The sequence below is a fragment of the Bombina bombina genome, chromosome 1, assembly GCF_027579735.1.
Source record: "Bombina bombina isolate aBomBom1 chromosome 1, aBomBom1.pri, whole genome shotgun sequence".
In the NCBI taxonomy this organism is placed as follows: domain Eukaryota; kingdom Metazoa; phylum Chordata; class Amphibia; order Anura; family Bombinatoridae; genus Bombina; species Bombina bombina.
Window position 1 is genome coordinate 422,269,500 of NC_069499.1, and position 14,365 is coordinate 422,283,864.

Here is a 14,365-nt window from a genome sequence, read left to right on the forward strand (position 1 = left end):
TCGTCCATCAGTTTCCCTGTTAAACCCAAATCCTTTCCCTATATATTTTTAAAACAGATCACATGTGAGTTTGTTACAAGCCCATGAGAGGGCCTATACAGATATAAATAAATCTACCTCATATCACTCACACTGTCATATGTTTCTTGATTCCCTTCCCTCAGCTCCACTTATCTTTTTGAGTTCCCTATACTACTATACTTATTAATAAGATCCAAGAGAGGTCTGCATAGCTAATACTGGGAACAAAGAGAAATACACTGAATTAAAGAACGTGATCTTTTGCATTAAACTTATAATGAATATGTATATACCATGTTTTATCCAGAGTTTGTACAATGTACCGTATTGGTGATATTTTACTTTGCAACCTCTCTGACGTATATCTTGTACATTCTATTTATGATCGTGTAATCTTTATATAATTTAAATTAAGCTCTTTGAAAATTAAAAAAAAAAAAAAAAAAAAGAAGAAGAAGAAAAATAACATTAAACAGAAATATCGTATTTCCACATATAGCAGTTTCAGGAATGGGAAAAAATGCAAATGCTAAAATTGGCAAAAAAAAACCAAATAGCATAGCCCTCGGAGCATAAAGAAGGCAAAGAGTGTATACGAAGTGAGGTAAAAGAAAACTAAATTTTTTGGCGCCAAGTATGACGCACAACGCAAAAGGAAGTTGAGAAAACTTTTGGCACCAACAAACATCCGGAAATGACGCAACTCACGTCATAACAAACACAATTTCCCGCCAAACAACCTAGCATCAACTAAGATGCAGGAAATGACGAACTTGCATCATGACAGATGCACATTCGCGCCCCAAAAATTTCTCACACCAAGAATGACGCAATAAATAACAGCATTTTGCGCCCTCACGAGCCTAATTTTCCTGCAAGTTTTCCAAGAAAAAACAAGTCAAATTGAAAAAAAGACTATACCCCAGGTAAGACAAACTTCCTAAACATGATTCCCATATCGAAACTGCTGGACTGGAAAGGGAAAAAATCATAGACCTGACTCATGGCAAATATAAGTAAAATACATATATTTAAAACTTTATATTAAAACATAAAGCTTCATACCATAGCTGAGAGTGTCTTAAAATAATGATACATACTTACCGAAAGACACCCATCCACATATAGCACATAGCCAAACCAGTACTGAAAGCTATCAGCAGAGGTAATTGTATATAAGAGTATATCGTCGATCTGAAAAGGGAGGTAGGAGATGAATCCCTACGACCGATAACAGAGAACCCTTGAAAAGATTTCCTGCGAGGAAAACAATAAAATCAAACAGGCGATACTCTCATCACATCCCTCTGACAAACACTGTACTCTGAGAGGAGTTGGGCTTCAGAATGCTTAGAAGTGCTTATCACAGAAGAAATCATAAAAATCAAGCACAAACTTACTTCACCACCTCCATAGGAGGCAAAGTTTGTAAAACTGAATTGTTGAGTGTGGTGAAGGGGTGTATTTATAGGCATATGAGGTTTGGAAACTTCTTTGCCCCTCCTGTAGGATTGTATATCCCATCCGGCACTACGCTCATGGACTCTTGCCAATTACATTAAGAAATATAGGTTTTCAGCCCTATTTTTAGCACAGAGCTGATAATTTCTCAGCACTTAGACTTTCAATATTTTTCAACAGGTTTTCAAGACTTTTTTTACACTTATTGAATTTGTCACCTAACTTCTTTGCAAGTTTTCCTAGACAATTTTGGAATCATTATTTTATGTTGCACATATGTAAGACACTTTTATACGGCCACAAGATGACATATTGGAGGCCTAGGTGTCAGGTGTGTTTACATATATGGTCTAGATTCATTAAAAGCTCGATTCATTGCTTTTGTATAGTCCAATTCTCAGTGGGCAGGGCACAAATTTTACTTATGTATTTAATATTAAGTTTAAAACATGATAGAGTACCAAAATTGTTCAATATAATTCTAAACTCAAATGGTTAATGTATAAAGTAATAAATGCAGAAGATGTCACTATTGAAAGTTCAGATGGTATAGGCTCAAGAGTCCCTACAGTCCGATTGTATAGTTCCAGGGACCGGATTAAAGAAGGAGTTCATTAGTCAAAAGTGACTTTCCCTTACATACCTCCACACCTATCTCCAGTTGTTTAGGTGCTGTAGGGCAGTGCAGAGATCCAGTATCGGTAGGACTATGGAAACCCTCCTGACGCCAAATCAGACTTCCTCGCTGGCCTGGGTGGGTTTGCCTCAATCAGCCTGACAGTCAGGTAAAGAAAGGACAAGTGCTGGTGTCCCATCCCCAGAAGGGTAAATATTGCCCCTTAGGAGCTGATCCAGTTCAAACGTCCGCTGTAGTATGAGGTTCGAGTTGATGTGGGGTGTGATCCCCACTGGCCAGTTACCAAGCTTTCCGGTGTGTCACCTGTATAGAAGAAGATGATAGATAGTCACATAGGAGGGAGGGGGAAGCCAAAGTCAGAAATAGCAGGTTCAAAAACAAGGATGCTGGAACTGGAGTCTTGCTAAGTAGTGCGTTCATGAGGCTGTGTCTTAAAACATCAAAGGAGGTCACAACAGCAATGCGCTTCATCAAAGACAAACGCGTGAGCGTTACTGTTTGTAACCTCTCTGATGTAACCTACTAATTATGTATTTAATATGTAAGATCCTGTAAAGGTAATAGATCTACAGGAATAGTGAAAAAAAAAAATTAGGACCCCAACATCTAGAAATACGTGTAGCAATCACGTTCTGTAAATGTTTGCTTTCTAATTCACACTCACATTGTTGTGATTGCTAGTTTCAGTACAGTCAACTTAATGAATAAATAAAGGGATTCTAAACGGTATTTGCTTCTTCCATGACTTGGATTTCAAACCGGATCGTGCCATCATGGACCTGGATTTAAAAAGGTACCATGCAATAATGAATAGGATTTAACATAGGATCACATCTTTGTTACCACAAAGACAAAACTCATTCATGACAGTTCAATTTTCCATTCAAATCCCGGTCACAAAGGCACAACAACATTTGAAATCCAGTCACAAAGATACGATCCTGTTTGAAATAGTGACATTTTTGCAGGTACATACTTACAATGGAGCAGTTTTACAATTTAAGTGAGATAACTGTTAAATTCCATTTAGAAGATTATTAAATTGTGGCTACTTCCTTCTAATAGAAACCATAGATGCCTATGTATACAAAGGTCCGAGCAGTGCGGATCTGATCCGACAGTGCGGATCAGGTCCTTGCTGAATGCGGAGAGCAATATGCACTTCCGTATTCAGCATTGCACCAGCAGCCTCACATGAGCTGCTGGTGCAATACGCTGGCCCCTGCTAAGCACTCGCGGTCAATCGTCCGCCAGCAGGGATGGTGTCAATCAACCTGATCCTACTCGATCTGGTTGAATTGTGGGGATTCCTGTCCTCCTCATCACAGCAGGCAGACAGGGTTATGGAAGCAGTGGTCTTTATCCGCTGCTCCATAAATTGTGTTTCTGGCGAGTCTGAAGACTCGCCAGAAACACGGGCCCTCAAGCTCCATCTGGAGCTTGATAAATGGGCCTCTTGGTGTTCTTCTTGATTTGAGCTGTATATCTCGTCAAACCAGAAAATGGTGCTTTCTCAATACTATAATAGGGAAATAACAAAAAAAAAAAATTAAAATATTAAAAAGTATTCAATATAATCATTGAGCAAATATGCCCAGTATACCCACCATGCCTATATACAAATAGTATTCATATTGTTTACCAGTTATGAGGATGAATTTGAAATACAATAGTTTAAATCTCAAACATGTAAATTAGTATTTAACTTAACATACAAAAGGGGTTAATTCAAAGAATTGTAATGTAACCTTAAAGGGACACTAAACCCCAAAAATTTTCTTTCATGAATCAGGTAGAGAAGACAATTTTAAATAACATTCCAATTTACTTCTATTATCTAATTTGTAACATTCTTTTAGATATACCTTGTTTAAGAAATAGCAATACACATGGGTGAGCCAATCACACGAGACATATATGTGCAGGCCACCAATCAGCATCTACTGAGCATATCTAGATATGAATTTCAGCAAGATAATATAAAGGAAATGAAGCAAATTAGAGATAATAGAAGTAAAATTAGAAAGTTGTTTAAAATTGTATGCTCTTTCTTAAATCGTGAAAGAAAATTTTTGGGTTCATGTCCCTTTAAGAGGGTGGGAAAGGGCCATTATATATCAGTAATTATATATCAGTTTTTGGTTGGATTCTCCAGTTATCCTCCTGAAAATAAGTAAAAGGACCATAAAATACAGTAGAATTGCATAATCAAAGAGTGCATACAGTAACACAAATATAATGCAATTTTAAAATGAGCAATAGATTTTTCTTCAACAAATTTAAAAATTCCCTTTAATTTGCAGTGCCCCCTTACTATGTGACAGCCATCACCCAAGCACAGACTCATATACATATAAACTTTGCACATGCTCAGTAGGAACCCTGGTGCCTCAGAACGTGTGCGTATAAAAAGACTGTATGTAATTTGATAAAAGAAGTAAATTGGAAAGTGTCTTAACCCCTTAAGGACAAGGCCATTTTTCAGTTTCTTTCCCTTAAGGACCAGGGCTATTTTTACATTTCTGCAGTGTTTGTGTTTAGCCTTAATTTTCCTCTTAATTTTACTCATTTACTGTACCCACACATATTATATATACACCGTTTTTCTCGCCATTAAATGGACTTTCTAAAGATACTATTATTTTCATCATATTTTATAATTTACCATAATTTTTTTTATAAAATATGAGGAAAAAATGGAAAAAACACACACTTTTTCTAACTTTGACCCCCAAAATCTGTTACACATCTACAACCACCAAAAAACACCCATGCTAAATAGTTTCTAAATGTTGTCCTGAGTTTAGAAATACCCAATGTTTACATGTTCTTTGCTTTTTTAGCAAGTTATAGGGCAATAAGTACAAGTCGCACTTTACTATTTCCAAACCATTTTTTTTTTTTTTTTTTTTTAATTAGTGATAGTTAACATTGGAACACTGATATCTGTCAGGAATCCCTGAATATCCCTTGACATGTTATATATTTTATTTTAGTAGACAACCCAAAGTATTGATCTAGTCCCATTTTGGTATATTTCATGCCACCATTTCACCGCCAAATGCGATCAAATAAAAATAATCGTTCACTTTTTCACAAACTGTTTCACAAACTTTAGGTTTCTCTCTCTGAAATTATTTACAAACAGCTTGTGCAATTATGGCACAAATGGTTGTAAATGCTTCTCTGGGATCCCCTTTGTTCAGAAATAGCCAAGGACAATTATGGCTGTGGCATTACTTATTTTGGTAATTAGAAGGCCGCTAAATGCCGCTGCGCACCACACTTAGCATTTGACCCTGCAGTGAAGGGGTTAATTAAGGTAGCTTGTAGGGTTAATTTTTAGCTTTAGGGTAGTGTAGTAGACAACCCAAAGTATTGATCTAGGCCCATATTTGATATATTTCATGCCACCATTTCACCGCCAAATGCGATCAAATAAAAATAATCGTTCACTTTTTCACAAACTGTTTCACAAACTTTAGGTTTCTCACTGAAATTATTTACAAACAGCTTGTGCAATTATGGCACAAATGGTTGTAAATGCTTCTCTGGGATCCCCTTTGTTCAGAAATAGCAGACAATTATGGCTGTGGCATTACTTTTTGGTAATTAGAAGGCCGCTAAATGCCGCTGCGCACCACACTTGCATTAGACCCTGCAGTGAAGGGGTTAATTAGGTAGCTTGTAGGGTTAATTTTAGCTTTAGGGTAGTGTAGTAGACAACCCAAAGTATTGATCTAGGCCCATTTTGATATATTTCATGCCACCATTTCACCGCCAAATTCGATCACTTTTTCACTAACTTTGGGTTTCTTACTGAAATAATTTGAAATCAAATAACAAGAGTATTGCATTGCGCAATGATACTTTTTTATTGGACTAACTATACATTTATAAGTTGACAAGCTTTCGGGAAGAGTTCCTTCCTTCATCAAGTCTGAAGCAATACTGACCAATTAAATGGAATTTAACAGATTATGGGCGCGATCCGATATAGATCGCGAGTTTGCGGCGCAAGCGAGGGGAACCGGCGGTCGCCCGCAGTTTCAGCTCGCAACACGAGCTATCCCATATAAGGTCGCCGTCAGATGCTAACGCTGCCGTAAGTCTGACAAACCAGCGATGTCCAGAAATCTGCGTAAGTACAAATTTTCTGGCGTCGTGCCAGTGACTTGCCGCCACGTTAGAAACTGCGCGGCGCCTATAAAACCTGACTAAAGTCTAAAAACACCCGCACTGTCTAACACGCCTCCTTAACAATAGCCCGACAGATCTAACACGCCTCCCTAACATAGCCCGCACTGTCTAACCCTCTAATCCGCTATCCCCCCTCACTATCCTAACAATAAAAAAGCTATTAACCCCTAAACCGCCGCTCCTGTAACCCGCCGCAACCTAATAAGTTATTAACCCCTAAACTGCCGCTCCCGTACCCGCCGCCAGCTATATTATAATCTATTAACCCCCTAAAGTGAGACCCCCTAACCACCGCCGCCATCTATATTAAAATTATTAACCCCCAATGTAAGCCCCTTACACCGCCGCCATCTCTATTAAAAATGATTAAACCCTAATTTAATCTACACCTACCCCGCCGCCAGCTTATATTATCTATGTTAACCCTAAGTATATTATAGTTAATATAGGTATTACATTATATATATTAACTATATTAACCCTAATTATATTAGGGTTAATAGTAGTTAAATATAGTTACTATAGTAATTATATTAACTATATTTAATCTCTATCTAACCCTAACACCCCTAACTAAATTTATAATAAATTAATCATAAAGTCATTTATAAACTAAAATATTCCTATTTAAATCCTAAATACTTACCTATAAAATAAACCCTAAGATAGGCTACAATATAATGAATAATTACAGTGTAGCTATGTTAGGGTTAATATTATTTTACAGGTAAATTGTAATTATTTTAACTAGGGAATAATAGCTATTAAATAGTTATTAACTATTTAATATCTACCTACTTAAAATAATTACCCAATTACCTGTAAAATAAATCCTAACCTAAGTTTCAAATACACCTACACTATCAATAAATTAAATAAACTACAAACATCTATCTAAAAATACAATTAAATTAACTAAACTAATTAACAAAAAAAAAACAAACACTAAATTACAAAAATAAAAAAAGATTACAAGATTTTTAAGCTAATTACAACCCTATTCTAAGCCCCCTAATAAAATAATAAACCCCCAAAATAAAAAAAATTCCCTGCCCTATTCTAAATTAACAAATTTCAAAGCTCTTATAACCTGACCAGCCCTTAAAAGGGCCTTTTGTGGGGCATGCCCCAAAGAATTCAGCTCTTTTGCATACAAATACAATACCCCCCCCCATTACAACCCACCACCCACATACCCCTATTCTAAAACCACCCAAACCCCCCTTAAAAAAAAAGCCTAACACACTACCCCCCTGAAGATCTCCCTACCTTGTCTTCACCACTACCGACTGGGCCGAACACCTGATCCGATCCGGGCGATGTCTTCCTCCAAGCGGACAAAGAGAATTCTTTCCTCCAGCGATGTCTTCCTCCAAGCGGCAAAGAAGAATTCTTCCTCCGGCGACGTCTTCCTCCAAGCGGCAGCAAAGTCTTCATTCTTCCGGCGGCATCATTCAATCTTCTTTCTTCGCTCCGCGCCGCGGAGCATCCATCCCGGACGACTACTGAACTTGGAATGAGGTACCTTTAAATGACGTCATCCAAGATGCGTCCGCCGAATTCCGATCAGCTGATCAGAACAGCCAAAAGAATGCAAGCTCAATCTGATTGGCTGATTGGGATCAGCCAATCGGATTGAACTTGAATCTGATTGGCTGATTCAATCAGCCAATCAGATTTTTTTAAACTTAATTCCGATTGGCTGATAAAATCCTATCAGCCAATCGGAATTCGGCGGACGCCATCTTGGATGACGTCATTTAAAGGTACCTCATTCCAAGTTCAGTAGGTTCGGTCCGGGATGGATGCTCCACCGGGCGCCGAGCGAAGAAAGAAGATTGAAGATGCCGCCGGAAGAATGAAGACTTGCTGCCGCTTGGAGGAAGACGTCGCCGGAGGAAGAATTCTTCTTTTGCCGCTTGGAGGAAGACATCGCCGGAGGAAGAATTCTTCTTTGCCGCTTGGAGGGAAGACATCGCCCGGATCGGATCAGGAGTTCGGCCCGGTGTGGTGAAGACAAGGTAGGGAGATCTTCAGGGGGGTAGTGTTAGGCTTTTTTAAGGGGGGTTTTGGGTGGTTTTAGAATAGGGGTATGTGGGTGGTGGGTTGTAATTGGGGGGGGGTATTGTATTTGTATGCAAAAGAGCTGAATTCTTTGGGGCATGCCCCACAAAAGGGCCCTTTTAAGGGCTGGTAAGGTAAAGAGCTTTGAAATTTGTTTAATTTAGAATAGGGCAGGGAATTTTTTTTATTTGGGGGTTTATTATTTTATTAGGGGGCTTAGAATAGGTGTAATTAGCTTAAAAATCTTGTAATCTTTTTTTATTTTTTGTAATTTAGTGTTTGTTTTTATTTTGTAATTTAGTTTAGTTAATTTAATTGTATTTTTAGATAGATGTTTGTAGTTTATTTAATTTATTGATAGTGTAGGTGTATTTGTAACTTAGGTTAGGATTTATTTTACAGTAATTGGGTAATTATTTTAACTAGGTAGATATTAAATAGTTAATAACTATTTAATAGCTATTATACCTAGTTAAAATAATTAACAATTTACCTGTAAAATAAATATTAACCCTAACATAGCTACAATGTAATTATTAATTATATTGTAGCTATCTTAGGGTTTATTTTATAGGTAAGTATTTAGATTTAAATAGGAATATTTTAGTTTATAAATGAATTAGATTAATTTAATATAAATTTAGTTAGGGGTGTTAGGGTTAGATAGAGTTAATATAGTTAATATAAATACTATAGTAACTATATTAACTATATTAACCCTAATATAATTAGGGTTAATATAGTTAATATATATAATGTAATACCTATATTAACTATAATATACTTAGGGTTAATATAGATAATATAGCTGGCGGCGGGGTAGGTAGATTAAATAAGGGGGTTAATCATTTTAATAGAGATGGCGGCGGTGTAAGGGGCTTACATTAGGGGTTAATAATATTAATATAGCTGGCGGCGGTATAGGGGGGATTAGATTAGGGGTTAATAATTTTTATATAGGTGGCGGGCGGTGTAAGGGGTCAGATTAGGGATAGATAAGGTAGATGACAGCGGTGTAAGGGGTTCTAATTAGGGGATAGATAAGGGTAGATGGCGGCGGTTTTAGGGGCTCACAGTAGGGGGTTAGTTTATGTAGATGGCGGCGGGGGTCCGGGAGCGCGGTTTAGGGGTTAATAACTTTATTAGGGATTTCGGGGGCGGGGGGGATACACGGTTGACAGGTAGATAGACATTGCGCATTCGCGTTAGGTGTTAGGTTTATTTTAGCAGATCGCGGTTGACAGGGAGATAGACATTGCGCATAGCGTTAGGTGTTAGGTTTATTTTAGCTGCCAGTTTAGGGAGATACGGGGCTCCAATAGTCAGCGTAAGGCTTCTTACGGCTGCTTTTTTTGTGGCGAGGTGAAAATGGAGTAAGTTTTCTCCATTTTCGCCACGTAAGTCCTTACGCTGCATATTGGATACCAAACTGCGCGGGTTTGGTATACCTGCCTATAGCCCAAAAAACTACGGGCGACGGCAGAAATATACGCTCGTAACTTCTAGGTTACGCCGTATATAGGATACCAAACCCGCGCAAATATTGGCGTCGCCGGCTTTTGCGGGCGACGATTTTTATCGGATGGACCCCCAGATCTTTAAACACAGAATAGCTAAGAAGACAGAAAGTGAGGGGAGAGGAGGAGGTGTCATAAAAATCATGAGGGGGGCTTAGGTAACAGGCAGACAGTGTCCAGTGTAGGAGAACAGACAGGGGAAATATATAGCTTACATAGAGAATATACTGACATAAAGTTATTTATCAACATTGAATCAATATCTATAAAGATGTGAAATTGTATATACAGGGGGAATACAAAAGTTAAAAAAAGACAAAAGTGTGGACATAGGCTTACCTGTGTACCTATGTATAAAGAATGTGGAATATACAGGGAGTGCAGAATTATTAGGCAAGTTGTATTTTTGAGGATTAATTTTATTATTGAACAACAACCATGTTCTCAATGAACCCAAAAAACTCATTAATATCAAAGCTGAATAGTTTTGGAAGTAGTTTTTAGTTTGTTTTTAGTTATAGCTATTTTAGGGGGATATCTGTGTGTGCAGGTGACTATTACTGTGCATAATTATTAGGCAACTTAACAAAAAACAAATATATACCCATTTCAATTATTTATTTTACCAGTGAAACCAATATAACATCTCAACATTCACAAATATACATTCTGACATTCAAAAACAAAACAAAAACAAATCAGTGACCAATATAGCCACCTTTCTTTGCAAGGACACTCAAAAGCCTGCCATCCATGGATTCTGTCAGTGTTTTGATCTGTTCACCATTAACATTGCGTGCAGCAGCAACCACAGCCTCCCAGACACTGTTCAGAGAGGTGTACTGTTTTCCCTCCTTATAAATCTCACATTTGATGATGGACCACAGGTTCTCAATGGGGTTCAGATCAGGTGAACAAGGAGGCCATGTCATTAGATTTTCTTCTTTTATACCCTTTTCTTGCCAGCCACGCTGTGGAGTACTTGGACGCGTGTGATGGAGCATTGTCCTGCATGAAAATCATGTTTTTCTTGAAGGATGCAGACTTCTTCCTGTACCACTGCTTGAAGAAGGTGTCTTCCAGAAACTGGCAGTAGGACTGGGAGTTGAGCTTGACTCCATCCTCAACCCGAAAAGGCCCCACAAGCTCATCTTTGATGATACCAGCCCAAACCAGTACTCCACCTCCATCTTGCTGGCGTCTGAGTCGGACTGGAGCTCTCTTGCCCTTTACCAATCCAGCCACGGGCCCATCCATCTGGCCCATCAAGACTCACTCTCATTTCATCAGTCCATAAAACCTTAGAAAAATCAGTCTTGAGATATTTCTTGGCCCAGTCTTGACGTTTCAGCTTGTGTGTCTTGTTCAGTGGTGGTCGTCTTTCAGCCTTTCTTACCTTGGCCATGTCTCTGAGTATTGCACACCTTGTGCTTTTGGGCACTCCAGTGATGTTGCAGCTCTGAAATATGGCCAAACTGGTGGCAAGTGGCATCTTGGCAGCTGCACGCTTCACTTTTCTCAGTTCATGGGCAGTTATTTTGCGCCTTGGTTTTTCCACACGCTTCTTGCGACCCTGTTAACTATTTTGAATGAAACGCTTGATTGTTCGATGATCACGCTTCAGAAGCTTTGCAATTTTAAGAGTGCTGCATCCCTCTGCAAGATATCTCACTATTTTTGACTTTTCTGAGCCTGTCAAGTCCTTCTTTTGACCCATTTTGCCAAAGGAAAGGAAGTTGCCTAATAATTATGCACACCTGATATAGGGTGTTGATGTCATTAGACCACACCCCTTCTCATTACAGAGATGCACATCACCTAATATGCTTAATTGGTAGTAGGCTTTCGAGCCTATACAGCTTGGAGTAAGACAACATGCATAAAGAGGATGATGTGGTCAAAATACTCATTTGCCTAATAATTCTGCACTCCCTGTACAATGTAATTGACTAAATGAAAGTACATTACAGAAAATTTTGATAATGTGTTAAGAATCCAGAGTCCGCATTTAGTCCAGAATTAAACAAGTTGAAGTACATTATTATTTTCATTTCAAAGGTTTTTCAAAGGTTTTCAAACCTGACCACTCCATGCAAAACCTCAAAATCAAAATTCTCAGAGGCAACTTCAAAAACACCATGGAAAGAAAAACCTTTGAAATGAAACTGATAATGCACTTCAACTTGTTTAATTCTGGACTAAATGCGGACTCTGGATTCTTAACACATTATCAACATTTTCTGTAATGTACTTTCATTTAGTTAATATACAATTACATTGTATATTCCACATTCTTTATACATAGGTACACAGGTAAGCCTATGTCCACACTTTTGTCTTTTTTTAACTTTTGTATTCCCCCTGTACATACAATTTCACATCTTTATAGATATTGATTCAATGTTGATATATAACTTTATGTCAGTATATGCTCTATGTATAGCTATATATTTCCCCTGTCTGTTCTCCTACACTGGACACTGTCTGCCTGTTACCTAAGCCCCCCTCATGATTTTTACGACACCTCCTCCTCTCCATGCACTGTCTTCTTAGCTATTCTGTGTTTTAAGATATAATCTGTAAATTCCATTGAATTGGTCAGTATTGCTTCAGACTTGATAAAGGAAGGAACTCTTCCGAAAGCTTGTCATCTTATAAATGTATAGTTAGTCCAATAAAAAAGTATAATTGCTCAATGCAATACTCTTGTTATTTTGATATCTAAATCTCTGGACTAATACGTCTACTCCAATCAACGTGAAATTATTTACAAACAGCTCGTGCAATTATGGCACAAATGGTTGTAAATGCTTCTCTAGGTTCCTCTATGTTCAGAAATAGACATATATGGCTGTGGCATTACTTTTTGGTAAATAGAAGGCTGCTAAATGCTGCTCCGCACCACACTTGTATTATGCCCAGCAGTGACAGGGTTAATTAGGTAGCTTGTAGGGAGCTTGAAGGGTTAATTTTAGCTTTAGTATAGAGATCAGCCTCCCACCTGACACATCCCAACCCCTGATCCCTCCAAAACATCTCTCTTCCCTCCCCCACCCCACAATTGTCCCCGCCCTCTTAAGTACTGGCAGAAAGTCTGCCAGTACTAAAATAAAAGGCTTTTTTTTTTTATTATTATTATTATTTTTTTTAAATATCTGTTTAGCTGTGATGGACCCCCCCTTAGCCCCCAACCTCTCTGATCCCCCCCCAGACAGCTCTATAACCCTCACCCACTACCTATTTGCTGCCATCTTGAGTACTGGCAGCTGTCTGCCAGTACCCAATTTGCCTCCCAAAAAAGTTTTTTTTTTTTTTAAATGTAATTTTAATTTTTCTGTAGTATAACTGCTCCCCTCAATACCCCCCTCCCTCTCCCCCCTCCCAGATCCTTTTGATCATTATATTCCCCCCTCCCTTTCCCTCTCTCCTACTCTCCTACTCTCCCATTCATTGGTGGCAGAGGTTGTTGCGCAATCACGTGCACACATGCACGCACGCTCCCTGCAGGCCCCCCGAATGCTCCCGGCACCCGATGTGCACATTGCACATTCAGGAACCGGATGCCAGTAGCAATGGGCCACCCACCCGTCTCCCTGCAGCTGCTCCCACCCACCAACGATCGGCTCCATCGCTACCGGTGCAGAGAGGGCCACAGAGTAGCTCTCTCTGCATCGGTCTTGGAAAAAAGGTATTGCAGTTATGCCTCAATATTGAGGCATCACGGCAATACCTTGAAAGCGGCTGGAAGCGATCAGGATACGTACAGGGTACGTCGCTGGTCTTTAAAGACCAGTTTGTGTGTGATGTACCCTGTACGACATGCATCATTAAGGGGTTAAAAACGCGTGCTCTAAATGAATCATGAAAGTTTCATTTTGACTTTAGTATCTCTTTAACAGCCGAACACATGTTTTCAAGAATGTTTCAAGTTAAAAATGATTGGTGGCTGTTGACTTTTAGTAGCCAAACACATTTCGTATTGTAATCACTCAAAAAACACACTTCCTATATCATGTGAAACTAAGATACAGGGAGATGATATCAGAAAAATTGGAATCAACCCCTAAATATTTTAAAATCATTTAAACTCTAATTTTGTTAGCAAAATCTGCATTTTCAGCAGCAAATTCCAGGAAAAGGAAGCAAAATAAATTTAAAAAATCTTTTTTTATTATGCATAATTAAACATTTTGTGACAGATTACAAGTGGAGTACAAAAAGAATAGCCCTATTCTATGTTAACATATTTCAAGTGCAATACATTTTTTTAATTTTTGCACTCATATTACAAGTCCAAAATAATTTTTAGCGCTCAAGCAATAATCAAATATCTGCTTGTCAGTTAGTGCAGGTGCAAAAAAGTCATCACATAATAAACTTCTGTGGGGGGCACACAGTAAAATTCATGATGCATATCGCTCAAGGGCTAAGCTGATATTGTGGTAAACCAGTGGTGCCAAAGTAG